This window comes from Schistocerca cancellata, chromosome 4 (genome assembly GCF_023864275.1).
Source record: "Schistocerca cancellata isolate TAMUIC-IGC-003103 chromosome 4, iqSchCanc2.1, whole genome shotgun sequence".
NCBI classification, from domain to species: Eukaryota; Metazoa; Arthropoda; class Insecta; order Orthoptera; family Acrididae; genus Schistocerca; species Schistocerca cancellata.
In genome coordinates this window covers 487,901,922-487,929,396 of record NC_064629.1, presented here as the reverse complement: position 1 = coordinate 487,929,396, position 27,475 = coordinate 487,901,922, and positions in this window count along the sequence as shown.

Genomic DNA, 27,475 nt, shown 5'->3' with positions numbered 1-27,475 from the left:
TGACACTATCACAGCAAGTATTTTCGGTGGCGATTTTACAACACTCGATCTGTGATCACGGCACTGTCTTCCATCAATGAAGTCACAGGTAATGACAATCGACCCTTCCCATGCGTATGTACCAGCTAATTGATGTGTTTGTAGTCTCATTATAAGTTATATCAAAGCACACATGATCCAGTCATGATCACACGTATTTACACTATGGCTTTACAAATAGTATCCATTCATTTAAAGTAATTTCTGAAAAATTCGTAAGAAGCTTTATTTTTGTTAGGTGCACAATCAAATACTATATAACTGCACAGTCATTAAGATAGGAAACTGATAAGTGATAAAATAGAAGGAACGAAATCAGAGAAGTCTAAGAGCATAAGAAGCAGCAATATTAAAGGGAGTGAGATAGGTTTGTAACCTACTCCTAATGTTTCTCAATCCGTACTTGAGCAAGCAATAAACAAAACTAAGGAAAAACTTGAAAAGGGAGTTTAAGTTCAGAAATAAAAGCGTTTAGGTTTGCCGACTTTAATGCAATTGTCATAGACGTCAAAGGACTTCGAAAACCTCTTGAACGGAAAAGATACTGTCCTGGAAAGAGATACTATGAAAATCAACATAAGTGAAACAAGAGAATGCATGTAGTTCAATAAAATCATATGATGTCTGGAACCGCGCGATCGCTATGGTCGCAGGTTCGAATCCTGCCTCGGGCATGGATGTGTGTGATGTCCTTAGGTTAGTTAGGTTAAGTAGTTCTAAGTTCTAGGTGACTGATGACCTCAGAAGTTAAGTCCCATAGTGCTCAGAGCCATTTGAACCCTTTTGAACCAAAATCATATGATACTAAGGAAATTAGATTAGGAAATGAGACACTAAAAAGAGTGAAAGAATTTTGCTATTTGGATAGCGTGCAAACAGCAGAAATAAAATGGATATAAAAGACAAAGCGGTAATATTAAGAAAATATTACTTTGAAAAAGAATAAATATTCATATATATTATAAATTTAAATATTAGGAAGTCTTTTCTAAACATATTTCTATGGAGTGTAGCCTTATTTGGAAGTGAACCTTGAATGATAAATGGTATATCTTGAAAGAAAAGAGGCTGGGGATATGGTATTACAGAAGAATGCTGAAGATAGAAGGGTACATTGGATAACGAATAAAGAAGTACCGAAGCGAATGGAGGAGGAAAGATCTGCGACATACCTTTACTAAAAGAAGCATCAAGGAATCGTCAGTTTGGTAATGAAGGGAAGCGTGTGGAGCAAAAATTATATAGGGTGACGAATTTTTAGATACAAAAGGATGCAGATTGCACCAGTTATGCAGAGCTGAAGACACTTGCGCAGGATGGACCAGCATGGAGAGTTACATCAAACCTCATTACGGCCTGGAGGCGATAACAACGACAAAAACATCTGAAGAAGAAAACCAAGATTACGGTTAAAAGTACTCACGGTTGCGAGGTCATAAGAGAGTGAATATAAGAAGGATATCATAAAGATGAGGAACGAAATTGCTCGCATCTTTTCGAAGGAATCTTCTCACCATTTACTTTAATCAATTAAAGGACAGCACGGAAAACTGGATGGCCGGACGGGGATACGCACCCTCCTTTCTTAGGTTTCGCCACTTCGCTTACTACAAAAATTCGATCAGACCGAGTTAATCCAGCTGAAGGACACTATTGTTTGGCATGATTCTGGTACCGCTGTCCCCTTCATATTCCTGCACGGGTTGTAGCGTGAGACGAAGATCTGCTTCGCCAGCAAGGATAACGCACATGACATCTGCATCGGCTGCCCTCCATATTTATTCCAAATGATGTAAAGCTCTTAGAATAGAGGCCTCACAGAAGTGGCACAGTGGCTAAAGCACATAACATCGCAGCTAGGAGAAATCCCTATCGCAGACATCGATGGAAGGATATGAGACATGTGTGGGAGTGAGAGATCCTAATTCTTGTTTGGGTGTGGAAGATGCATTCCATTATAATGTGAACAAAATGGGGCTCGAAGCTTTAAGTCAGTAGGCAATATATTAGGCAGAAATACTCCATGCGATCGTAGGAAGAGCAAGGAAGTTCTTGCATGCCACACAATTGATACAAGAACCTCTCACACAGATCGACCCGGTATCGCACTGTACTGATACTTTCCCAGTATCAGAGGAGTAACTGTCCACCTTCGAGCATTGAGTGTAGGGTATACCGCTTGGAATCAGCGCTAAGGCAATTGATGGGTCGACAATGCTGTAACCTTCTCGGTTTGGCTTGCTTGACTACAAGGAAGGAGATTCTCTCCAGGCACGTCGCCGGTCATGGTACGCTATTTAACATTTCGTTAGAGATCTGCAGACACAAATAAACGACCATTCGATTCCGCTTCCGTATCTTGAGCGGGAAGAAACGCATTTGTCCCAATGTGTTATCATCTCATAATTTAGTTTCATGTCTGTTAGGCAGCTGGTGTTTAGCCGCCGCAAGTATCTGGCTCTGTAAATACACTGTTCAAAAAAAGTTTGAAATATTAAGGTAAAATTTACTCCACGATACTAGTGATCACATTGACCTAAGCACTTCATGCGTTATCCGGTTGGAGTCCATATACTGGACGGTATTTACTACTGACACTTAGTGGCCGTTTCGCAGTTATGTAAACATAGCGCTGCTCCAGCGGCACACCTCAAGCAATCAAGTATCAACTACAGCTCCATTCAGTTTGTGTTCAGCACTGCAGTAACATGCCACGTAGAAGCACACAACGCTTTATTAAAGTTAGGATAGTGGCTTTAGTTTCAGCAGGTCCTATAAAACAAGATAATACCGATCGGTTTCATACCACTCAAAGTGGCGTGTCTAAGGTGGAGTAGGTACAGAGAGACGGGAAATGAGAACAATAGGCCTCGCAGTGGTCGTTCTCGTATGACGACACCTATACAGGATCGTTTCCTCCAACTGTCGGCTAGCAGGCGCCCAACATCAACTGACAGAAATATTGGAAATGACTTCTCCCGGGCAACTGAGATTCGTATCTCAGACCAAACAGTGTGTAGAAGATGGTATCAGGACGATATTCATTCCAGAAGACCACTGAGAAGTTTTGCACCGAACCAGCGGAACCAAGGCAGTCGAAGGGCCTGGGCTCTTGCACATCAAAACTGGACCATTGCAGAATGGAGTTTTGTTTGCTGAAGAAACCAGGATTGGTTTGCGACCGGACACTAGACGTGTCAGGGTTTGGAGAAGACCTGTGTCGATACGTTCAGGGAGTCCATCTGTTTGCAGGTGGAAGTGTAATGTTCTGGGTGTAAATAATGATGGGACGGCAGACCTCTCTAATTGCCACGTACGAAAATTTCACTGGTCCCCGATACATCCAAGAGGTCTTACAAAGGATTGTAAGGCTCAACAGACGTGAAGACTGTGTGAACTTCATGCCAGTCGATGACAAAGCAAGGCGACACCGTACTCTAGCTGTGTCTCGGTATCTTCAAAGATGCAGCGTCAACCGAATGCATTGGTCAGAACAGTCCCCAGACATGAATGCAATTGAGTATGCATGGGACCTGTTGAATGTAGCCGTTCCACATAGTTCGAATCCACCCGGCAATCTTTAGCACCTCACTGAAGCTGCCAGTGAGGAGTAGGAACTCATATCCGAAGATAAACTTGGTGGTCTCATCCAGAGCACGTCTCACAAAGCGGGAGAACACATCCTTGTGAGAGAAGGACATACTCGCTACTAAAGAATGATATCATCATCATGAGGTAAAGATTTTTACTGTTTTTTGTTTTCAAGAGATACACTTAGGAGAGAGCCTACTATATTTTGTAATGATTTTTTGTAATAAACCAAAATCATTCTTGTTTTCAGAAGGAATTATGTTTATTTTGCTAATAAGGTATCGTAAAAACCTCAATTGGTGTACTAAAAGAAGTCATTGTAGTAAACTCTATGATATTCCAAACATTTGTTGCGGTGTGTAGTTTGTAGCGTATGATGTTACTGTTTCTCGGATCCCTCTGCCTGTCACTTTCCAAGGGGTACTATTTCATAGTATACTTCCCGTCTGGCTGTACTGGCATGTGAGCATATATCCGGTCAAGACGCCTAAACCGTGGCAGCTGTGAAGTAGGGGAAGACTGACTGTAATGGGTACCATTTGCGCCACACATTCACAATATGTAGTTTGCTCTTAATTTGTCACAGTTCACTACAATATTTAAAATAACGATTTTGGTCCTGTTGTTCGATCACGCAATGAAAATCGTCCACTATAATCTTACGCGCTCCGAAATTTGTGGGAAGTTGGGTTAGCAGTATTTAAAAAAGTTCTTTACTCTCGTTCTGAAACCCCGAGCCCGACGGCACATAAATGTGTGTATGTCAAAGAGTTGGCAAGTTAGGCCTCTACTTTTTGGGACTAAAGCTGTAGGTGTGCTCTACTGGATTCCGGTCTGGTATTAATAATTGAGTCAAATCCGGTGGCAAGTCAGGAGAGCACACTTTCTGCAAAAAGACTACATTGACATCTGCTTCTCGTAAATGCTGTCATAACTGCCGATTTTTGATGGCAGAAGATATCCTGTTTACCTTTGTTGTAGCTAAACAGTATGTCTACGTATTCATTGTAGCCTAAATTGGAAATTTGTGGTAAGGACTATGGGATCAAACTGATGAGGTCATCGGTACCTAAGCTTGCACACTATTTAATGTAACTTAAACTAACTTGCGCTAAGGACAACACACACACACCCATGCCCGAGAGAGGACTCGAACCTCCGACGGGGGCAGCCGCGCGAACCGTGACAAGGCGCCCTAGACCATACGGCTACATCACGTGGCGATTGTCGCCTAAACAGGCATGTCTTCAGACCAAGGGATCTTTGGGTCATACTGTAAGTCCGAGGGTGCCGTTTAGTTTTTCGGTTGTGGTTCACAGCTGCATTAATCTTGGTAAAGTTTTTAACTAACATCGACAGATCTCCGAGATCTTTTTTACTTGCTTTGCTAATTTTTGGTAGATTCATTTCCTGTTATTCGTAAATAATCTCTTGTTGTGATGCCAAGGCTCGTTTGGATCCCGATATGTCTCTGGTGTCCGGCCGGTGTGGCCGAGCGGTTCTATGTGCTTCAGTCCGGAACCGCGCTGCTGCTGCGGTCGCAGGTTCGAATCCTGCCTCGGGTATGGATGTGTGTGATGTCCTTCGGTTAGTTAGGTTTAAGTTCTAAGTCTAGGGGACTGATGACCTCAGATGTTAAGTCCCATAGTGCTTAGAGCCATTTGGACCATTTTTTTTTTTTTTTGGTCTCTGGTGTGTATTTGGTTGAGATAAAGACGTTGTCTAATGACTTTGTTATACGTATGTGCAGGATAGCACACTTTTGAGTTTCCGTGGTTAGCGGAAAGTTATAAGTAGTTGATGATTCAGCAGGAACATGTCTACCTCACGTTGGAAGGTTTTGTCTGATCTTTGTTGAAATCCTCACAGCTGTGGTTGTGGCCGCAATTGGGACGAAGGTGGAGTGTTAGTAGTCGTTCGGGTGTGCACTAAGTGGTCAGGCTATAGGCGTGATTGGCTGTCATAAATTTTCTTCGCTCCAGTATCGTTGCGTTCGGTCTGTGTTCTGTTGTTTTAACGTGGTGATAGCCGATATTACCAGTCGGACTGAACTGATAGTCACGGCTGCATATGATGTTACCATTATCATTTTATGCTTCTGTCTGGCAGCTGAAAGGGTCTACCGACGCGAGTACGTTACTCTTGTAGGTGACCAACTTGTCATACGGAACAAGTTTTGGGTTGACCTTCAAATACGACAAGAATCCGAAAATCTTTCACATTAATATAAGACGGGGCATGTTTTCCTAAATCAGTGCAAACCGTTCGTACACCACTAAAGTCATTTAGACGGTAATTAGTTGTCCTTTTTCTCTTATATTATATGAACAACCCTGACATAAGCCGTCAGTAATGACTGAATATGTTCGTTTGGCACTTCAAAAGGGTCACAAATCAACTTCTCCATTAATACTGTCCATGAGTCATTGGAGTGCTAGTTCTGAGTTTGCTTTACTACAAAATGGGTTCTGAAATAAATAAAACAAATTCATATACATTCTCTGTAGGTAAACATAGGTTCACAATAAGCCAGTCATCAATCTCACCTTTCCACGGTTTGGCGCAACCTTATAGGAGGCTAAATCTAATTGTATTCTAATTTGTTCCATGTTCACTACATGCTCCGGAGGCGCTTACTCGCAATTGCTGTTGTCGAAAGACTGAAGCAGCACTAATTTCCTTTGATGTGTTCTTCTCGAACGACCGGCGTTGCGCAGTTAGGAAATACAGCAAGTCCCCACAAACAAACCTCTGCAAGCAGATTTCTCAACTCGGAGCCACCGAGCTACAGGATCAAGACCTATGTACATAGTTTTACGACAGGAATGGTCCGCCCCCGGTAGCTGAGTGGTCAGCGCGACAGACTGTCAATCCTAAGGGCCCGGGTTCGATTCCCGGCTGGGTCGGAGATTTTCTCCTATCAGGGAGTGGGTGTTGTGTTGTCCCAATCATCATCATTTCATCCCCATCGACGCGCAAGTCGCCGCAGTGGCGTCGAATCGAAAGACTTGCACCAAGCGAGCTGTCTACCCAACGGGAGGCCATCGGCACACGACATCATCATCACGACGAGAATGAGAATCAATAACAACTTGACAATTTCAATCCCCGTAAGCAGCACACTGAAACAGTATTGTCCACTATCAACAACTTTACGCCATGGTCGTAGAATCCTTGCTATAGACTTCGCAAAACACTCAGAGAAATACCTATAATCTGGGATAAAAGTGGCGCTGAGGTGGAAGCGGGATAAAAGATGCGCTGAGGTGGAAGCTGACGATATTAGTGATATTTTAAACTGTGTTACAGACACATATAGGGCTCGGGACGTTTTCCAACAATACCTAGGTCATAAATGTGTAACTTCAAACATTCTTCATCTTTCGGTGTCTATACGGTTCGGATGTTGGCGATCACGATGGCTATTCTTCTCTTGTTGGTAGCAACACGGAATAGTTCTGTTAAAAGCATACTGAACCAGCATCTAAGGTTGTCAAACCAAGATACGTATTCGTCTTCTTTCAGGACCTCTTTTGCTGTTGATTTTTCCCTTGAAGTACATTTTGTAGCAAATCATATCTATTTCTATTACTCATTATATGTCCTAGATATTGCAACTTCCAGTGTTTCACTGTCTTGTTTAATTTAGGTGTTGAGTCCATTCCTCTCAAAACTTGTACGTTTATCACTCTCTGGGTCCTAGGCGTTCTCAGGATCCGCCTGAAAAGCCATAACTCAAAGGCCTCCAGCTTATTCTCCGTGTTTTTCAAATGCGTGTGAAATCTTATGGGACTTAACTGCTAAGGTCATCAGTCCCTAAGCGTGCACACTAATTAACCTAGATTATCCTAAGGACAAACACACACATCCATGCCCGAGGGAGGATTCGAACCTCCGCCGGGACCAGCCGCACAGTCCATGACTGCAGCGCCTGAGACCGCTCGGCTAATCCCGCGCGGCTCCGTGTTTTTATTTAAGGTCCATGTGTCTACGACATATAGGAGAACAGAATATACGTAGCAGTGTTAGAGCCTGATTTTTGTTCTTAGAGGTAGGTTTATGGCTTTTGAATACAGCACTAATTTTCTGAAACACACTTATTGCTTTCCCGGTGCGAATCTTGATTTCTTGCGAGTTATCTCAACTTTCATTTATTATGGTTCCAAGGTATGACTACTGTTTTACGCTTTCTGTAGTTCTTTGGTTTATGAGTAAGCTTACTCCTGTACTTTAAATATACGTACATATATCTGGCATAATACCGATAAGTGGCGCAGCAAGAAGCTGAAGTTCACATCGACTTTACAGAAGTTATCTATCGACGAACTGGGGCAGGGTTTGGCGGAATTTTCGTCAAAATCCCTGCCGACAGATGTCAAATCCACTTGGTTGGATGTAATCTATGGGAGGTTTCCAACTAGAAAGAAGTTACACGTAAGTCTAACACAAGACCCTCTCTTCACAAAGTGTCAGGTGCAAGATACATTCGCACGTAGACTGGTTAACGAAGAGAAACTAAAGACGACTGACAGGGGTACATATTATGCTCAGTTTGAAAGATTTGATCACCGCCATTTGGGATGTAAAATCAAAAACTATTAAAAATCCCTTAGTAAGTCATTTAAAAAATTTTGATTAAATACGGCGAACAATCGAAACATTCATGTGCCTGTGATTGGAACGGTACCTCATCATATCGCCGAAAAAATTTCAGCGAAGTCCTCGTGATATTACTGGAGACTAAATGTTGTTTCCAAGTTACCATTTCCAATCGTGACATCGTCATGTGAAGAAGGTGGCGTTGGAATGAGGCAACTTCAAACACACTCCATCGCAATGTACTCGTATATGAAAAAGACCACTAAAATTCCAATGATCAAGATGATACAATAATCAATACTTATTTCTTTATTCTAATCACATAATAGCAGAGCCTCGTGTTTTTACACACTCAATATACAGTGCCGAAATATATGAACTCCTACTGTCTCGAACTAAATTATACTTACTTACTTACTCACTGGTCAACCGGACTCGAGAGTCCATTACCGCAGCAACGTATTTTCGCCATCTGTCCCTGTTTTGGGCTATTTCCGTCCATTCCCCTTCAGTACCTAGGCTCCTCAAATCGGCCTTCACATTGTCCTCCCATTTACGCCTCGGTCTCCCCACGGGACGTTTTCCATCTAGGTGCCCTACCAGTACTCTGCGCGCTACCCTGCCCTCATCCATTCGAGCTATGTGACCTGCCCATCGCCGCCTACGTGATTTAATAATATTGATTATGTCAGAGCTTGAATAGAGTTCATGAACCTCTTCGTTATGCAGTTTTCGCCATTATTCCGCTAATGTCATCCCTTTTTGCTCCGAAAATTTTCCTCAAAATTTTGTTTTCAAATACTCTAAACGGATTTTCATTTTGCACAATGAGAGACCAAGTCTCACACCCATACAGCATAACTGGTAGAATAATAGTTTTGTATATTCTAATCTTTAAATTTGTAGACAATATCCGTGATGAAAGTAATCTATTCAGTGAGAAGTGGCACACATTTCCCGCCCGTAATCTCTTCTTCAGTTCGGGTTCAATCTCATTTCTCGAAGTGATGTCCACATGTAGATACTTAAATGTGTTCACTTTATCAAACTGCATGTCTCCAACTCTTAACATTTCCTGATCTACTGCTGTTGGCATTCTAGTAGTAACCAGGTATTTAGTTTTGTCTTCACTTATCCTTAGACCTACATCTTCACTAGCCTTGATTAACGCATTCGCATTTGCTGTTACAGATACTATCTTATCGCTAATGATGTTTAGATCATCTGCATACCCTAATATCTTAATATTTCCATTTAACTCCACACCCTCTGAATTATCTGCTGCCATTCGTACAATATATTCTAGGACTAAATTAAAAAGTAGCGGAGACAGGGCATCTCCCTGCTTAAGTCCGTTCTTTATTACTAATTCTTCTGACTCCAATTTCCCCACGCGTACTCTACCTTTCGTGTTTTTCAAACTCACTTCTATAAGTCTAACATACTTCTTTGGTATTCCAAGTACCAAAAGAATTCTGTACAATTTTGACTGCAATACTGAATCATATGCTTTTGTAAAATCTATGAAAAGATTATGAACTGGTTTGTTGTATTCCCATTTCTTTTCCAAAATTTGACGCAGGGTGAATATTTGGTCTATAATTGATCTGTTCCTCCGAAAGCCGGCTTGGGAATCCCCCACAATTTCATCTGCATATGGAGTAAGCCTGCTTAGCACAATATTCGAGAAAATTTTGGAACATACTGGTAATACCGATATCCCTCTATAATTACTACAATCCATTTTGTCACCTTTCTTAAAAATTGGGATCAGAATCGACTCCTGCCACTCTTCAGGTATCATCTCTGAGTTCCATACTTTAGTTATCACTTTGTGAACTACATCCACCAATTTCTGTCCCCCATTTTTAACTAATTCTGCAGTTATGCAATCTGATCCTCGTGCTTTATGGTTTTTCAATTTGTTGATTGCATCTCTTACTTCCTTTAACGTTGGATCAGGTATCTGGGGTTCTGCTGTATGTATTTCGTACGCCTGCTCATTTCCTGCTTCCTGGTGTACATTTAATAGATGCTCAAAATACACCCTCCATTTACTTAATATAGCACTGGGGTCTGTCAGTATTCCCCCAGCATCCCCTCGAAGTGCATTTGTCCTAGCCTTGAAGCCCTTCCTATACCCATTTATGTCTAGGTAAAGTTCCCTTACGTTTCTTGTTTTACTGTTTGTTTCTATTTTTGTAATTTGATTGTTCAAATAATCCCTCTCCTCTGCCCGTAGCCTACGAACAACTTCCCTTCTCAAGTTCAAGAACTCCTCTCGTTTTCTGTCTCCCATTCTATCCCAATCTGCCGGCCGGTGTGGCCGTGCGGTTCTAAGCGCGTCAGTTTGGAGCCGCGTGACCGCTACGGTCGCAGGTTCGAATCCTGCCTCGGGCATGGATGTGTGTGATGTCCTTAGGTTAGTTAGGTTTAAGTAGTTCTAAGTTCTAGGGGACTGATGACCTCAGTAGTTGAGTCCCAGAGTGCTCAGAGCCATTTGAACCATTTTTATCCCAATCTAATCGCGCTTTTCTCCTTTCCTCCACCAATTTCTTGCATTCCTCATCAAACGACGGTTTCCTTCTGTTCATCTTAATTGTACCTATTGTGACCTTCGCTGCCTCTTTGATATTATTCCTCACAGTGATCCACTGTTTATTTACATCCTCGTCTTGATCTTCGTGTGTCCTGAGAGCATCAAACCTATTTGGAATTACTATCATGTACCTTCTTCTAAAGTTTTCATCATGTAGCTTGTCAGTATCGAACCTAACAAGTTCTGCATTGTGACACCTTGAAGTTGCTGTGCAAAATGGTTCAAATGGCTCTGAGCACTATGGGACTTAACATCCATGGTCATCAGTCCCCTAGAACTTAGAACTACTTAAACCTAACTAACCTAAGGACATCACACAACACCCAGCTATCATGAGGCAGAGAAAATCCCTGACCCCGCCGGGAATCGAACCCGGGAATCCGGGCGTGGGAAGCAAGAACGCTACCGCACGACCACGAGATGCGGGCCATGAAGTTGCTGTAGATAGCCGTTGGTGAACTTTGGCAACTACAAGAAAATATCAGAATTGCAGTCTGCTCCCCTGAAAGTCCTAACATTTTTTATACTAGTGTGCCATCTCCGATCTACAAGAACGTGATAAATTTGGTTTCGGGTGTGTCCATTCGGAGAGACCCAAGTTGCTTTATGAATGTCCTTCTTTTTGAAATACGTGCTCTCAACAATCATGTCTCTCGAAACAGCAAAATTAACCACCCTTGTGCCATTATCATTCGAAATGTTATGCAAACTTTCTTTCCTAATTGTAGGCCGGAATGCTTCCTCCTTCCCTATCTTTGCATTAAAATCACCTATGATTAATTTTGTATCGTACGAGGAGAACTCATCCCACAGTCGATCTAGTTCTTCATAAAAGCAGTCTTTAACAATCTCTTCAGTGTCCTCAGTTGGTGCGTGTACATTAATTACTGACCGAGCGAGGTGGAGCAGTGGTTAGCACACTGGACTCGCATTCGGGAGGACGACGGTTCAATCCCGTCTCCGGCCATCCTGATTTAGGTTTTCCGTGATTTCCCTAAATCGCTTCAGGCAAATGCCGGGATGGTTCCTTTGAAAGGGCACGGCCGATTTCCTTCCCCATCCATCCCTCACCCGAGCTTGCGCTCCGTCTCTAATGACCTCGTTGTCGACGGGACGTTAAACACTAATCTCCTCCTCCCTCCCTACATTAATTACTACTAATCTATTCCACCTGCCGGACAACACTATAACTGATAGTCGGTCACTAATGAACCTTATATCTCTGAATGCGTGAAGCACTTTTCTCTGTACTGTAAAACCTGTTCCGAAACTGTGAGCATCCGCACCTCCATAGAAAAATGCATAGTTACCCCTATTTATGCTCCCCCCCCCCCTGCCACCGAGTTTCTTGAATAGCTGTAATGTCTACATCGTATCTATCTAATTCGTCTAATAATGTCTGGAACGTTCCTGGCCTGTTCAAACTTTTAACGTTCCATGTTCCCAACCTGAAAGTTCCTTTCGGCCTGAATCCCTTCGAAGTATGGTTCGCCCGGAGATCCGAATGGGAACCTAGTTTACCTCCGGAATATTTTACTTCAAAGGGACCCATGACCATTAATGTTGCTGATTCTTGATGGATAGATTTGATAGTAAGAGAAGAAGAAACGGGGATGGTTCATCACGCCATCGCCTGCTTCCCACCGGCTGTCCGCGACTGCTTATTTTTTGTATTTGCAGCTACCCTCCATATCTGAAGGCCGTATCCCTTATCTGCAACCTGGGGACGCGCTGTGCCGTGGTGGTAGGGGCCCACGAGACAGCTAAACTATACACACATCAAAAAAAGTTTTGCATCACCTCGGTTGCGAGAGTTCCTGAACCTGTACAGAAAACTGGAAGAGAGCTCAACATAAACATCATTTCCGCCCTTTTTAATTCACATGAAAACCACACATCGCATGTCGTACCACCATACAGCTTGACCTTCAGAGGTGGTGGTCCAGATTGCTTTACACACCGGCACCTCTAATACCCAGTAGCACATCCTCTTGCATTGATGCATACCTGTATTCGTCGTGGCATACTATCCACAAGTTCATCAAGGCACTATTCGTCCAGATTGTCCCACTCCTCAACGGCGATTCTCGTAGATCTCTCAGAGTGGTTGGTGGGTCACATCGGCCACAAACAGCCCTTTTTAATCTATCCCAGGTATGTCGACAGGGTTCATGTCTGGAGGACATGATGGCCGCTCTAGTCGAGCGATGTCGTTACCCTGAAGTGGGTCATACACAAGATGTGCACGTTGGGAGCGCGAATTGTCGTCCTTGAAGACGAATGCCTCGCCAGTATGCTGCCGATATGGTTGCACTATCGGTCGGAGGATGACATTCATGTATAGTACAGCCTTTACGATGCCTTCCATGACCACCAGCGACGTACGTCGGCCCCACATAATGCCACCCCAAAACATCAGGGAACCTCCACCTTACAGCACTCGCTGGACAGTGTGTTTAAGGCGCTCAACCTGAACGGGGTACCTCCAAACACGTCTCTGACGATTGTCTGGTTGAAGGCATATACGATTCTCATCGGTGAAGAAACACGTGATGCCAGTCCTGAGCGGTCCATTCGGTATGTTGTTGGGCACATCTGTACCGGCCTGCACGGTGTCTTGGTTGCAACTATGGACCTCGCCATGGGCTTCGGGAGTGAAGTTGCACATCATGCAGCTTATTGCGCATAGTTTGCTTCGTAACAAGACGTCCTGTGGCTGCACGAAAAGCATTATTCAACATGGTGGCGGTCCTTGGGCGGCCTGAGCGAGGCATGTCATCGACAGTTCCTGTCTCTCTGTATCTCCTCCACGTCCGAACAACATCGCTTTGGTTCACTCCGAGATGGATGGACACTTCCCTTGTTGAGAGCCCTTACCCGCACAACGTAACAATGCGGACGTGATCGAACCGCGGTATTGACCGTCTAGGCATGGCTGAACTACAGACAACACTAGCCGTGTACCTCCTTCTCGGTGGAATGACTGGAAATGATTGGCTGTCGGACCCCCCTCCATCTAATAGGTGCTGCTCATGCATGGTTGATTCCATCTTTGGGCGGGTTTAATGACATCTATGAACAGTCAAAGCGACTGTGTATGAGATACAATATCCACAGTCAACGTCTATCTTCAGGAGTACTGGGAACCGGGGGGATGAAAAACTTTTTTTGATGCGTGTGTTACAGGCGAAATCTTGAGATAATCGACAACCTCCTAAATATAAATGTACCCATTTAAACTCAGGTGTCTGAAGATTAAGTACACTCACCAATGGGAAAGTATATTAAAGCATATTCTACAACGGACGTTCCGTCAGTTAGGTTTGACGCAGCCACGGAATCCTTCCCCACAATGGAGAAATAAACGAAGGATACACACGGCACGTACCGTGCTCTGCATCATGATAGCCACTCTTGTCATCATCATTAAAGGCCTACTGCGGAAAAGCAAAAGAAATAATCACAGTAACATGGGGAAAAAATACACATTAATAATTATAAAAGAACACATTGCAAAATGCGCAATAAATATGGTCAGTCAGTCACCAAAGAGAAGATACCTAATGCAGATGGTAACCCATGATTGCCGATCTCTAGCTTTCTCATCCATCACTTGTCTAAGGACTGTTAATACTCGATCCTTCCATTGCGTCCTTGGACGTCCCATTGGGCGTTTTGCAGCAGATTGAGAACGCAGGACTCTCTATGGGAGGAATGTATCAGCTCAAAGGATGTGGCCAAACCATTATAACCTCCCGTACCCTAATATCTGACCAATGTGTGGCTTTCCAAATCGCTGGTACAGGCCTTCTTTCGTTCTTCGTTCCATTTATCTTCCATACTATTGTAGTCGGGTCCATAGCCCGGTTATTCCTCTGTGAAACTCCAATAAAATATAGGCATGAACATGTATATATTTGTTTGCTATATTCTTTCAGTGTGCTATCTAGATGCAAGAACACGCCTAAAGTGAGCATGAATTGGCACGAATATAGCACACAATATTTTAACATAATTGAAAATTTCCTAATATAACTAAGCATCATGGTGTTTAGATAAAACAAAATCTACATAAGGGAAAAAAATTAATTAAAAAACCAAAAAACAGTCTACACACTCAATTTGGCCATTTGGCGCATAGATGTACTTTCATCTGGAATCCAGGAATCACGTGCTACTGATCTGTTACACTATGCTGCATGGCTGGATAACAAATTTTGAAATTCATAATTCTAACTGAACTACTATATAAAAATACACTACCAGCACTCCACAACACGGCACTACACTACTCCACTTGGTATCAGAACCAAGCTAGATTTCTCATTTGGCTGGATAGTTAGCCCCCGGCGTGCTGATATACAACTCAAGATTCACAGGGGCTGTGCTGCTGTGCCAGTCAAGGTGTATAGATTGAGATGGCTGTCAGGGTCTCCGGAAATCCTTCCTGGTCCTCCCCGACGCTCATCTCCTCACTGCTTCCAGAAGGTTGTCGCCGATGGATGTTCTGCCATGTTGCGTCTCGCTGTAATGATGGGTGGCCTCTTCTTGCTTTTCTCTCAGCCATGTAGGCTTGCAGTCCATAACCTGATATTTTAGTTGTCAGCGAGTTCAGCTTATGCGACACTTCCTCATTCCTTATTATGCTATAGACTGTTGTATTACCAAATATGTTCGTGTCCTGGTCTGTAATATCTTGTCTAATGACACATTCCCAGACGGTGTGGTCCGGGGTGCCGATTGGTCCACGTTGGAGGCTGTTAACGAAGGTAAGAGAATATGGACTAAGTTCACAGATATGTGAGTGTCTCGAAGACTTCTTAAATAATAGAATCCAGTATGATGTCCAGGACGGCGAGTGTTCATCAGAGACAAGGGACCCGTTAGAAGTGTCCCAGGGAAGTGTAATAGTACCGCTATTGTTCTCTATACACATAAAGGATTTGGCGGACAGCGTGGGCAGCAATCTGCGATTGTTTGCTGTGGTGTACGACAAGGTGCCGAAGAGTAACTTTTGGAAGATACATGACGACTTACACACAATTTTCTGTTGGTGTGGTGAATGGCAGTTAGCCCTAAATGTGGAAAAGGGTAAGTTAATGCGGATGAGCAAGAAGATCAAACTTGTTATGTTCGGATGCGGTATTAATAGTGTCCTACTTGACACATTCAAGTCGTTTAAATATCTGTATGTAACGTTGCAAAGCGATGTGACATGGAGCGAGCATCTGAGAACTGTGGTAGGGAAGGTGGATGGTCGACTTCGCTTTATTGGGAGTATTTTTAGGAAAAAGCGATTCACGTGAAAAAAGAGACCGCATGTAGGACTCTGGTGCGACCTGTTCTTGAGTATTGGTCGAGTGTTTGGGATCGGCACCAGATCGTATTGAAGCAATTCAGAGGCGGGCTGCTAGATTCGTTACCGGTAGGTTCGAACAACACTTAAGTGTTACGGAAATGCTTCGGCAACTCAAATGGTAACCCCTGGAGCGAAGGTGGCGTTCTTTTCGAGAAACACTAATTTAGAGAATCGGCATCTGAAGCTGACTGCCCAACGATTTTACTGCCACCAACATACATTGCGCGTAAGGACCACGAACATAAGATACAAGAAATCAGGGCTCATACGGAGGTATATAGACAATGGTTCTTCCCTCGCTCTATTTGTGCATGGAACAGGAAAGGAAATGACTAGTAGTGGTACAGAGTACCCTCCATCGCGCACCGTGCGGTGGCTTGCGAAGTGTCGACGTAGATGTAGATTCACAAGCGTTCGTGGTGCGTTGTCGTAAGTTCGTTAGGTAGCTCGGGTATGGATCATGTCCCGACAGATGGTGTATAGATCCCTTGGTCGGAAGAAAGTATGACATTCTTGAACTTACTTTTATATTAGGAATGAATTGGGAAGTTCTCTCTGTTTCTGCCCCGTCCCAAATTTATTTCATTCTCTAGTAGCCTTTATGTCCCGATTCGATGTGTCTCTTGTGCCCAATACCTGCTTTACCTTAACATATTCTCCCTTTTTGAGCCGGCCAATGTGGCCGAGCGGTTCTAGGCGCTTCAGTCTGGAACAGCGCGACCGCTGCGATCGCAGGTTCGAATCCTGCCTCGGGCATGGATGTTTGTGATGTCCTTAGGTTAGTTAGGTTTAAGTAGTTCTAAGTTCTAGGGGACTGATGACCTCAGATGTTAAGTCCCATAGTGCTCAGAGCCATTTGAACCACCTGAACCTTTTTGAGTCAACAGTGTATACCTCTCTTTCTTATTGCAAGGTCTGGAGGCAGCAAGCCTTGTATCACCAGCAGCGCCTCAGTCGGTTTGCTCTATAACCGCCTGTCAGGCCGTTAGAGCCTGTGCTGTCCTTAACTTTCTGGAACTATGAGCCCAAATGCTCGATCCCTAGCCTACAATAGCAATTACGATTGCGTTGTGGTACATTCTTATTGCACTTAGTAGCAACTGAAAACTTACTTGGCCAGTCGCTACTATTTTGTTCAGGATTTTGCCTCTGTCGCAGATGATCTGTGGATTTCCCTTTCCTGAAGAAGGCGCAATCTAACTATTACAAACAGAGCGGCAATAATCAACTGCATACTGCAACCGGACTAGAAAGTCTTTCGACCAGTAAAAACTGGCTGATACACGACAAAGAATCTCACAGAAGAGTGTTTTAAAGAATTCTTAAGCGATATTGGCTATTCCAGAACCATTTGCAATGCATATATAGAAACACCCTTCACAATTACGTTAGTATAATAATTAATTCACAGTGGGATTACATCGCAGAAATGAAGATCACAGGTATGTGACACCACAAGACCCAGAGGAGAAAGAGTGGGATGTAGCCTCACTAGAAGTACTTGTATGTAGTTGTTAGAAAAATTTTATTTTATCACAAAATTTTTGTCTGTTAGAAGACGCTTCGCTTATACCAGAATTGAGGAGACAGACTTTTAGAGGGTTAATTAAAGCTAATAAACGGTATTTTTTCTGTAGAAAGTTTAGTGGTCTTTCGTTTTGACTGTAACTGTACCTTTTATCTGTTATCTTCTGTTCTTTTATTGAAGAGATATGTGGAAATAGAAAATATCCGTAGTGTCAACCCATATCGAGTTTGAGGTGCTTGGACATTGGAATCTCAGAGCAGGTCAATAGTTGATATGGGTTGTAACGTAACTTGTCTGCTGCCTGTCGCTACGCGAACTTTATTCAATCTGAAATTATCTGTGTTTTCTTAACTGTGCTGGAGAAAGGACACTTTTAGTGACTGTTGGAGCCAAGTTACGGTGTTGCATGAGAGAGCCAGGCGAGTCAGCATCGTTCCTGGGGGGGGGGGGGGGGGGGGAGACTGGTCGCTTCGGAAACGAGGAGGCTCTTGCCCTAAGCTTCTCGAGCGTCGAGAGAAATTCCAAGAACTCACAGGTTGCATGTGACCGCGCTTCTTTGTCAGCAGGACAGAGCGCGCCTTTGAAGGCAGGAAGTTCCGTCGATTCCCAGAAGCGTTCGCAAGCTTGACGTATCTGCTGTCCCTGCAGGGCTCCGAAGGATACGATTCCACCAGTTTGTGCTCTCACCGCATGAGAACTTTTCGTATTCTGGCAGCTCCAGCAGTCGCCCGCCACTGTTTTTGGTTTACCCGATGAGAACGACATAGCAATCGGTTTTTCAACCTTCAGAAAACTAAAGAAAACAAAATAGGCACTGTTAAAGAATTTCAGCAGTTTCTCCCTGCGATATGTGCTAGAAAGAGAAATCCTGTGTTGTCAGGCGGGCAATCGTGATAGACTCTTTCCTGGAGGACGTGGTATTCTGGAGCGGAGGAGTGTGGTTGTACCAAGGGTGGAGAACAGCAACAATCTATTTTTTATGAATATCATTGACCTCAGATTACATTGTATATTCTACATCAACGAAATAAACTAGATTAATTAAAAGTGATCCATTTAACTTATTTCGTCCAATTTCATGACTTGGAACTGGCGATTCTCCATTACTGAAAATTTTATAAATACGTTCGGTCACATTTGTTTATTTTAATCTGTGCTTTTATTGTGCCGGCGATCCCTTGAAATAAAGATAACCCACTGAGATCAATTTGAGGACTTTCCAGAAGGCGTGAAATCGTCGGTATAAAAAAGAAAGTAACCTTTCAATGTGCGATGGTGGTGACTTTAATCAAAACACTGTTCATAAGTGTAGGAATGTCGAGTACAGATCCAGGTCTGCAGATATATGTTTCCTATACTTACCAGGAGAGTAATAAGATGTATTTTTTGTCTCGGTCGCCGCACATAGCTAGGAGAGCGCGAGTCTTCGAGCGATGTCTCGAACGGCGAGGAGGAACGTTTCAAGTTGTTTTTCTGACACTGTGAACAACTACTCTATGTAAAGTAGGCAGCTCTTCTCTCGGTGTTGACCTTCAGTGACTGCAAGAAATATGAACAAAATTCAGTACTTTTGTATAACCTGACGAAATTACCGATTACGGGATACTGACAGACAGCAAATAGCCCATTTCATTAACACTTGTGCTTCACTTAATTTCCACCAGTCCGCCACGAAGTGTCAGTTTACCCCTTCCCGGTTCACATAGGAAAGAAAAATGGGAGCCGCTGCTTGGTAAATCTGGTCGCCTAACGTCTTGAAGTTACTCTTTCTAGCGACAGCTACACCCATTTCTGAAGGGAGATTTGTGTTTGCGCAACACTTTAGTGCATTTTAACATTATTTACGCCAGAATTACTTCCTAATTTCTTTCTTCTTATTAAGCGCCTCTAGGTCATATTTATACCTGAAACAGAACCCCGCCGCATGATGCGCAATCGTATGTCAGTATCGAAAGTTGCATGAGGGAGGAATCCTTCCAACGGTCTATCCATTTTGCAGGCGTTGCCGATCGACAAACTAGAGCAGGGTTTGGCCGGAAGTTCGTGAAAAGTTATTGCCGACAGAAGTCAAATCCACTTGGTTGGACATAAGCTATGGAACTATGCAAATAGAGAGAAGTTATAGAACATTTACATTTGCAAGATATAATAGCACGTAGACTCCTTTGTTGTGACCAAAATGCAATTTGTCGTGGATGCGGAAGAAATTGGCTGTAACTACCCTAACAAATCTTACCATCATAGACCTGAATGTCATTTCCCAGTCGGACTGGCACATGTTCCAAAGATCCAACACCGGTCATATACCTGGTATGTGGCTCACTTCGGTTTCTACTCCATAAGCACAGCCACTCCGAACACATCGGTCTTTCAGTCTTATCTGCAACAGAAAAACTGTATCACGTGACAAAGGTATCGCAGAAAATACGTTTAGCGACTCCAAATGTTTTTTTAATCATCTCTCTTGATTTCCATTGACGCAGAATGCACAGTTTGAATTCAACAAGGATCGACGATGCTCTCTGAGTGATAATGGTCATTAATGGATCAGAAAGTACATTCTAATCCTGAAGAGGGGACCTAATTTTTATTTTTGAAGTAATTCAATTTCAAGAATTAAGATTAAAAAAGAAAAACTACAGAAAAAAAGACGAACTGAAGAATATAGCCTGAGAAGCTAGACACAAAAGGCAGTTTTGAAGAGAGACAGAATGGCTTATAAGGGCAGATTTGACACCCCAAATAAAGAAGAAGCGATAAAGTGCCTAACTAAGGGTCCAAAGGTATCTGTTTGGAACCCCGATATGTCATAGGATTTTTCTCTGACACGGTTCAGTTCTTTCATCTCTGGCAAAGTTTTTAATCTGAAAAAAAGTCGAGTTGCACTGTGATTCGGAATTGACGTTAAACTGTAGCCCCTTCCCCCCCCCCCCCCCCCCCTATAATTGGATGGGTAAATAAATTAAAAATCCTGAAGAAGACAACAGCATCCACCTATGATACGACCATACCTCATAAACTAAAATGATGTTCAGGCGACCTTCGGGCTGATGACAGCTTCATCTTTTTTTGTAGTTCTTGAGCCTATGGATCTCATGACTTGTTTTCTCTCTACGATCGGCTTTGTAAAAACCGATTGGCAAGTGAATTCGTTATGTGGTACACTAAACGTCTGAACAGCAATAAGAATGCTGCCTTAGATTTCCCTTGCATAACAGCCTTTCAGGCTTTTGACGTGTTCTGCATACTGATGGTAATTTTTTTTAAATCGGCTGTTTAAGATACGCATAACAGTAAAATATTTGATTAAGAGAACATCCACTACTGACGAACATCTTTATAGAATAAAAAGCAACTAGAGTGGATTTTTATTCTGTAAATTGATAATAAAGGTACAGTTAAGCTAAAGGCCTACAGATTAGGTTAGTTATAGTTTCTGCACAACTGGGAGGTGTCTGTACCCCTTTTAAATTTCATTGCTGATTTGTGAACCGATAATGTGAAAGAATTCGACATAAAATTAAATTTCAAGTTCGTCCTCCCCACCGATTAATTTGGCAACGTCTTATCAGTTTCGTATATTGCCTCTCCCGTGAATTTGTGGATCCTTTCCGCTTTTGTGTGTCCCTGATTGTTCTTTCATCTCCCACTAATTTGATCTGCTTTTCTTCTTCCTCCGTATATAGGGTTGTTGTAATTAAACTTTCACTATTTGAGAGAGCCCCTACGAGAAACGAGTGGTCTTAGGACAATGAAACCTTGTGGAAACATTTGTAAGGACATGAAAAAGGGAAATAACGAATAAACCCTTGAAAGGAACACATTTTAATTTGCAGCTGAGAGGGTGACGTTTGTTAATTGAGTACCATGTTTACGATCCAGGTGTTCAATGTTGCTTAGTGTGAAGACCGTCTGCATCCACGACCGCTTGGAAATTTGTACGGATTCAATTCCACAGCTGTTCGCAGGACTTTTCGGACGATGGACCATGGAATGTTCGACTGTCGTGACACAGCTCGTGCACTGATTGAAGATAGCACACCAGGTCCAGAATTCTCACTCATGGCAACAGTAATTTCTTCAACAATTTGTGGCGCAGTTGGCAGACGGACTTTCTCAGGGGCAATTCCCAAATCGCCAGTTAATTTGAAATTCTGAAATATTTTCTTCAACCCCGATGCGGAATTAGGCCCTCTCCGTATTCCTTTAATTCATCGATACTCGCGAGGGGTAGCACAACTCTCTCTGTTGTTTTGATACAACACTTTCACGAATAAAGCCCTGTTCACCTTCTCCAGTTTCATGTTGACTAACTGCAGCTGTGATGTACGCTGATCCTTGTGTCTGAACCCAACATCGGCTTACAAGCACCGGCGCCTAGCCGCAAGGCATGAAACAACACTACTATACAGTAGTTCAATTATTTTATCTTGGCGGCTCGCGCATGCCCGCCTAGACGCGGGAGTTTGCTGTGTTGCCAGTTGCAAACGACCCACGCGCCAAGAGTAGCAGCGCCATAGTATAGTATAGTTCGCAAACTTACTTTTACGGGGGAGCGCGCAGTTTATGAAGTAAAGCCACCACGGCCGCATTAACTCTTTCGTTGCTACAGAGACGCGCACCCCGCATTCCGCGCTGTGCGCGATTTTGTCATCACTGCACTGCTCGCCTGTGGCAGACACATGGTGTTCCGACTGCTTTGACACACTGATCATTCGATTTATTTCACAAATACTATTTGGCCCAAAAATTTGATTTTTACTCATCTTCTTGACTGATACCTTCCCTCCATAAATGACTTAATTTTGTTTCGATGTTCAACGCAGTTATTGTGCAGCATTAAATGTAGTAAACCATTGCAAGAAACTTTGAAGAGTTTGCAGAGGTAAAAGTCCATAGCGTATACTTTCCGTATGGTCGATTTTAGTTGCCACAATGTTGAGAATGAAATGTGGACAAGACACCTAAATTTCATATAAAATTTACTGTATAACAATATCTCATTTAATTTAAGTACCAGATAGGTGTCGTATGTAATATTGAAAAATATTCCGTCTTTCGCGACTGTAATAAAAGTTTTATTTACACCAGGCGCGTTTGGCTTTATTTTAAAGCACTTCAATCAATCAAAAGGAAGTAGACAAAATACATTAAACAAAACTGTTACAAAAACATTAGGACTTGAATAAACTGTGTATCAGTAAAGTGCTCTGAGCTATGTCAAATATAATTTTTGTGTGTGGCATACACAAACAGCATTTATTTGTTAAAACACTGATAGCCGACACAAACGCTGAATATTGTGAATATTGTGTTGCCGCAGCACAAAACTACGAAAGGTGACTTGGTAATGGAGGAGACAAAATACTGTCCTCTGAAGGTGCTTCAAAAGAGAAAAACGCGTTTGGTGTAAATAAGACGCTTATTACAGTTGAAGAGGAACATATTTCAATACCATTGGTAAAACTGCGACTGTAGAACAAACACAAGAAAGAGAACATGAGTATTATTGTGTATGTGCCTTACCTTTCATTCTTGTCAATCGCTGCGATTGTCATCTGCATCGGTGTAGTCAGTGTCTCAGTCCGAATCATCAGGTCTTAGAGTGATGACGACGGATTCAAGCAGATTGTCAATTATAATTTCCCTGTCCATGTCCTCCTCCTGTAGCCTTTGTGCATGCCGAACACATTTAGCCCATGCTGAAGGAGTAATACTGTCAAGTGCTTCGTGCAAAAGCCTTTCTGTATCGGCCATTTTACATGTCACGTTTCGTTCTGCGACATACCCTTTCACTTGTGCCCTAATTAACTCCATTGGATTGTATTGACAATGATACGGTAGCAAATGCAAAACTATGTGTCCATGTTCCTGTGCAATACAATCGATTTCATAAACTTTTGTGCGATGCTTATGGAGCACTACAAGATCCAACATTTCAGCACGAGTTTGGTTGGCAGTATGTGGTATATTTTTACTTGCAAGCCACAACATGATATCGGCTTTTTTTTGTACTTGTTGTGGGTGTCTTGTCAACAACAACGGAGTGATAACTCGCTTTCTCAATTACAATCACCGAGTTTGCAGGTAAGTAAGGGAGAAACTGATTCCTAAACCACAATTTAAAAGTCTCTGAGTTCATTTCGGAATGATAATCCCCTGAATTGCTCTTTTTTGCCCGGAACACTAATTTGCTTTCTGGAACGAATCCTGAAGCAGAACCAGCGTGAAGCACAGTTATTCGTCCACCTTTACCAACTGGTACTTTAAACCCACCCGAACCATCACTGATTTTCCAACACGTTTTCCTTGTCTGATTTTGGCTTACCCATGTTTCGTCCAAGAAGAAAATGTTATTCATTGAAGTCATGCTACCTTTAATAAAATTTATGGTTTCACGCATTTTCACAGTGACTTTTTTACAGTAGGACATTCGCCTGTGTTGTACATGTTGAGCTCTTCTCGTCTTAGAACATCTTTGTCGTAATTATCCAAATTGGTTACAGTCCTCTCACGAGTGCGATATTTCCCTGGCGATCTGAAAAGTGGGTTTCCTCAGGTCTCCGTAGATAATTTTCCTTCATTGGCAATCCGCTGAACGGTTCTCAAGCTAACGCCTGTCGCTTCTGCAGTGCGTTCCTGAGATCTGGCGACGTCTGTGATAGGTCCACTGCTTTCTGCTTCGCGCCTCAAAAATGCATGTATCCTGTAAATTATGTCCCTCGCCTGTTTATGGAGAGTTTGTCGCTTACCACCATCATCAGCCATGACAACTTGCAACAAATGCGATAAAAATTCACCAAATAATAACTACAATCACATTTAACACTCGCACTCGTCAAGACATTCACAGCAGACCGCTCAGAAAACTGCTGAACACTCATTGGCTGTCAGCGGATGCGAGACGTCAGGTGGGTAGAACGAGCCTTAAATCGACCGCAGTCGTTCATAGTTCCAACTATACAGAGTGTTCATTTTAATTGGAGACATTGAAATATCCGAAAAATCTACACATCGAATCAAACAGATTTATAACTAAAATTTGTTTGTCTCCGAGGGGGACATCCAATGATACCAAATCCGACGAGTTTGTGGTCAAATTTGTTATAATTGGATGTCCACTTCCGATAGGAACTAATTTTCATTAGGATTTCTTTTGGCTCTGTGTGTCGTTTTCAAGAGATTTCAGTGTCCTCAGTTAAAGTGAACACCCTTTATAACACAAACAGTGTTTATAAATTGGGAAATATTCCATCTTTAGCGACTGTAATAAAACTTTTATTTATACCAGAGTCATTTAGCTTTTTTCTAAAACGTTCTGATTAAAACGAAGTGGGCGAAGTACACAAAACTGAATTGCGGACGTAATAAAACATAGAAATTAAAGTATATTGTCAGTGAGGCGCAGTGCGCAAACAATTTGTGTTTGTCACAACGGACAGCAAATACTTGCCAAAACATAGATCAGTCGACGAAAACATTGAATATGATGTTGCCAAAGCAGCGAAGCGAAGAATCGCGTCAGACAATCAAGTAGCTCGGCAATGTACGAGCCGAAATTCTGCTCTTAATAATACTTTGAATACTGTCGCAAAAGAATATGTCTCAATATGAACAGTAAAACAGCGACTGCGAAAGAGAAGATATACAAACAAAACAGATAACATGAATATTGTATGTGTGCCTTTTCATTGTTTTTAATTGCTCTGAAAAGAAATGTTGGAGGAGAAAATTAGAAAAACCGAAAACTTAATATGATTATAATGAAGAGACAAAGCAGTAGAAATTTCATAAAATGGCATTCAAACGAATAAAACTCTTGAAGTGAAACACTGCGATGTTGTTTTTAAATAAAGAAAATATTAAGCACCGAACAAGGTTTGAACTCAGAACCTTTCGCCAAACTTCTTAACCATTATGCTAGTGCAGCTCGTCATTCAACAAAACTCCAGGAGGACTCTAAAATATCGCGCAAAATACCGACAAACACTGTTCGTATGACTATGAATTACTCACGTTTCGTCGAAGTACAATAGGAAATAAACAATTACCGCTGTTCTTTATTGCGAAAAAGCGGTTCGTGAGAATTATACAAACACCTTTCCTTGCTATCGCCTGAATTAGGAGGTTTATTGCTTGTTTGGTTTAATTAATTAATAGAATATGAATCAATTGGTAAAAAAAATGCTTTTTCCAAACTGTGTATATAAGAAAGTCTGCTATCGAGACATTGCTTTTATTCAATTATTTTATTTATGACTGAGCGTTTCTAAAACTGAAGACACTCGTCCGTGCTCTGCACTGTAGTCGAGCACTGGCAACGTAGTTCTCTGTTCATTGGCTGACTGTGTTTTGTGACGTCAGATGCGCAGAATGAACCTAAACTCGGCCGCCGTCGTAAATGACGCTCACTATAGCAACGCAAATCCTGCAGCGTGTAGGCTGAACATCATTCCTATAAAGTTCGGTGCCCATATGATAAATAGTTTTCCATCTACGCTGCCTCAAGTGGCGAAATTTTAATTATAACTACATCCTACATGTAGTCTCCAGTATATACACTGAAGCGCCAAAGAAACTGGTATAGGCATGCATCTTCAATTACAGAGGTAGGTAAACAGGCAGAATACGGTGCTGCGGTCGGCAACACCCATATAAGACAAGTGTCTGGCGCAGTTGTTAGATTGGTTGCTGCAGCTACAATGGCAGGTTATCAAGATTTAAGTGAGTTTGAACGTGGTGTTATAGTCGGTGCACGAGCAATGGGACGCAGTATCTCCGAGGTAACGAAGAAGTGGGGATATTCCCGTACGACCATTTCACGAGTGTGCCGTGAATATCAGGAATCCGGTAAAACATCAAACTTCCGACATCCTGCGGTGGGAAAAAGATCCTGCAAGAACAGGACCAACAACGACTGAAGAGAACCGTTCAATGTGACAGAAGTGCAACACTTCCGCAAATAGCTGCAGATTTCAGTGCTGGGCCATCAACAAGTGTCAGCGTGAGAACCATTCACGAACCATCATCGATATGAGCTTTCGGAGCCCAAGGCCCACCCGTGCACCATTGATGACTGCATGACAGAAAACTTTACGTCTCGCCTGGGCCCGTCAACAAGACATTGGACTATTGATGTCTGGAAACATGTTGCCTGATTGGACAAATCTCGTTTCAAATTATATCGAGTGGATGGACGTGTACGGTTATGAAGACAACCTCATGAATCCTTGGACCCTGCATGTCAGCAGCGAACTGTTCAATCTGGTAGAGGCTTTGTAATGGTGTGGGGTGTGTGCAGTTGGAGTGATATGGGACCTCTGATACTTCTAGATATGACTGTGACAGGTGGCACGTACGTAAGCATCCTGTCTGATTACCTGCATCCATTCGTGTCCATTGTGCATTCCGACGGACTTGGGCAATTCCAGCAGGACAATGCGACACCCAGCACGTCCAGAACTGCTACAGAGTGCCTCCAGGAAACACTCTCCTGAGTTTAGACACTTCCACTAGCCACGAAACTCCCCAAACATGAACATTATTCAGCATATCTGGGATGCCTTGCAACATGATATTTAGAAAAGATCTCCATCCCCTCGTACTCTTGCGGATTTATGGACAGCCTTGCACTACTCATGGTGTCATTTCCCTCCAGTACTACTTCAGATTTTTCGAGTCCACGCCACGTCATGTTGCGACCCTTCTGCAGGACGCCACTGACCAAAATATTGAAGTGTTTATGTCTATCGATCTCCAT